We start from the raw sequence: 2762 nt of genomic DNA, 5'->3' as shown, positions 1-2762 counted from the left end.
TTGTCTCCCTCCCTCACTAGTCATCCATTCTCATTACCTGCCATAATAGAAGTTTATTTACTACATCTGCCCATTAACTTCTCATATATATTTCAGTTAGGCTTACTTGGTCTCTATCTTTTCCAAATGACTTACGTATCAGTTCAGAGATGCTTGGATCCTGTCTGTATACCATCCCCCTCTCTCTCTCTCTCTCTCTCTGGGAGGCGCGGTAGCACAGTGGTAGCGCGCTGAACTTGTGATCGAGAGGTCGCAAGTTCGAGCCTCGCCCGGGCTACCGTTGCCGGGAGGGGTAGCTCCCTCCTGTAACCCCAGCGGGGCTATATGGCCTTAGTTGCTTAGCTCGGGGAATTCATTTCTCAATTTCTCTCTCTCTCTCTCTCTCTCTCTCAATTTCTTAACTATCTGTTAATTAACCTTCATTTCTTTATTCCCAGACTGTATGCCGATCACGAACTATTTGGTAATTAGGACGTGTCTGTCTATTATCATGTCTATTATCCTTTCAGTCCATGTTTCCATCAATCCTTAAGTACAAATTTTCTGCGCATCTAACAAAGCATGCCTTCCCTTTCCATCCTTTCTTACTTACCTAGCTAACCCATCTGTCCATTTTCTTAATTTTAATGTGTCCGACTCTGGGCAAAGGCTTCAGGGCCTATATCTCGGGGGCAGTGTCCTATCCCCAGGCACAGTAGTTCTCCTACACCTCCAATGGTCACCACTTCGGCGCTAACACCCAGCGTCCCTAATGAATACATGCTAGGGCTGTCTCTTACAGGACTGGTGTACTGGTATTAGCGGTAGTATTTTTACATGTCGGCGGGTTTATGGTAGGCCAGGAAAGTCTGCCTTTCATGAAATTCAATTCCTCAAATTGTTCCCTGCCCCAGCCGGGATTCGAAACTGGGTCCACTAGGACTGCAGGCGTCTCTCTACGCGCCTCCCCCTAAGGAAAAAAAATTAAAAAGTATCGGTGCACAGGGGGTTCGATGTCTACCGAAAACATTCGATCAACTGCTGAAGTTTACCAACGTCTCATTGTGCATGAACGACGTCCATTTACATAAACATAATATTTGCTATATGTTTGCAAGAGGCTATTGTTAGCTGGCGATATATGACACCTCCCGACATCAGGGCTACCAACGTGTGGTAGGTGGAACACTGTTATTTCAATGACCTTCGTTCTGTGTTCTCAGATGTTACACGCATATCGTGCACTGATTCTTTCTTTACTCATAGTACAATACTCTCTGTGATCGTATATCTATATATCTGTTTATCTGTCTACCTATTTATATCTGTCTATCTGTTTATCTATTTATCTATCTATATGTCTGTATTTTTCTGTCAGTCAGTCTGTCTGTCTTCCTTACGTATTGTTCCAGCCAAAACATTCCACCACCCGCTTGGGTCCAAATGGACAGCGTGAAAAACTTTGTAATGATATCGCAACAATAAGCGCGTGGTTTTATATACGATGTTTGACAGTGGTGGTGGTGGTGGTATTAGATACGTGATGATGCTCATGGTAACCATAAAGTAATGGAAGTGTTTGTGGCGACAGTGGTGATGGTAATAGTTATGCACAGTTACCTCCACTTCTAACGAGTACAGCGGATGGTGTGTTTGGTGAAATGTGGCACCACTGTGATTGTTTACATCGTAGTAATAGTAAGTGAATGGGCAGACCCGGCAGAGCTTCCCCTCCGCTACAGTATCTAGTACCCACAGAAACAATGTTCCATCAAGTCATACTCTGTCTGGAAATAGAAGTGTTTGCCACGTATGTATAGCGGAAGGTAAAGAGAAAAACAAATAGTAATGCCATTGGATCCCATTGTTTCTCTGACAGATGACAGAAGTGAGGTGGAACGGAGGGAAGGGGAGACAGGTAGTAGGGGAGCATGTATCGAAACATTGTCGTGTTTTGTTAAGAATGATGAAGGGTGTGATTACACAGATGCTCTGAGGTGATCTGTAACTCCATATTCAGCAACGTGTATTGGATGAATGTTGGAGTCTTAATGTTCGTCATACAATGCGGTGAGCAACTGTAATGAGCATGAAAGTTAGAAGGTGTGATGATCGGTGTCTCGACATATGGTTCACCTGAGTCTTGTGAGTGTGCAACTCAGCTGCTGTAACATTTTTGTGGCTCAACCAGGGTGGTCATAAAAAATTTACTATTATGCATGTGACACAACGGTCATGCGATGTTGTGCATCATCCAGTCTTTTTTTATTGTGAGGTAAAACAGTCATTATATTCGCAAACCATAGTATAAGTAGATGTCCTGTTGCATAGGATTATAGCTACTTTGAGTGTTGGACAGCTATTGGCATGTTGTGCAAAAATGTGGTCATCATACTGATGGATGACGCGGAGGTAATGAGGTAGTGTATTTGCATAATGAATGCGTATCATGTATTATGATAATTGAAATAACGGTGTTACGGGTGTCCAGTCCGCAAATGATGTCGCTTTCTTCGAGGTTTTATTGCATTAGTCTGAACAGTTGTGACAACATCCACAAACACTGATCATCGTATATTATATTCTCCTTAAAACATTCATACATTAGTTTTCCTAAAAGTAGCGCACTTTCAAGCCCTCCTTAGCTCCAGACGCATTATACTATTTAATCGCGTGTCAGCACTCCAGAGGAAGCAGTATTTCTTTTAGCACGCATGTCCGTCTCTTGTCTGCCACTATAACACAAGGTTTTAGTATGTGGCCACGGTACACAAAATATATCG

The 2762-nt window shown here is 42.9% G+C and overlaps 1 non-coding gene across 1 annotated transcript; it reads left to right on the top strand.

The window, feature by feature from the left end:
- The first annotated feature begins 205 nt into the window (after positions 1–205).
- On the top strand, positions 206–277 carry TRNAT-UGU (transfer RNA threonine (anticodon UGU)). Its single transcript has one exon. It is a non-coding gene; the product is annotated as a tRNA-Thr (tRNA).
- Positions 278–2762: the final 2485 nt, after the last annotated feature.

This window comes from Coenobita brevimanus, chromosome 72 (genome assembly GCF_032717465.1).
Source record: "Coenobita brevimanus isolate Jiangsu-jjx chromosome 72, ASM3271746v2, whole genome shotgun sequence".
NCBI lineage: Eukaryota > Metazoa > Arthropoda > Malacostraca > Decapoda > Coenobitidae > Coenobita > Coenobita brevimanus.
Note: the sequence above shows the minus strand (reverse complement) of the source record. Positions and strands in the feature narration are given on the sequence as shown.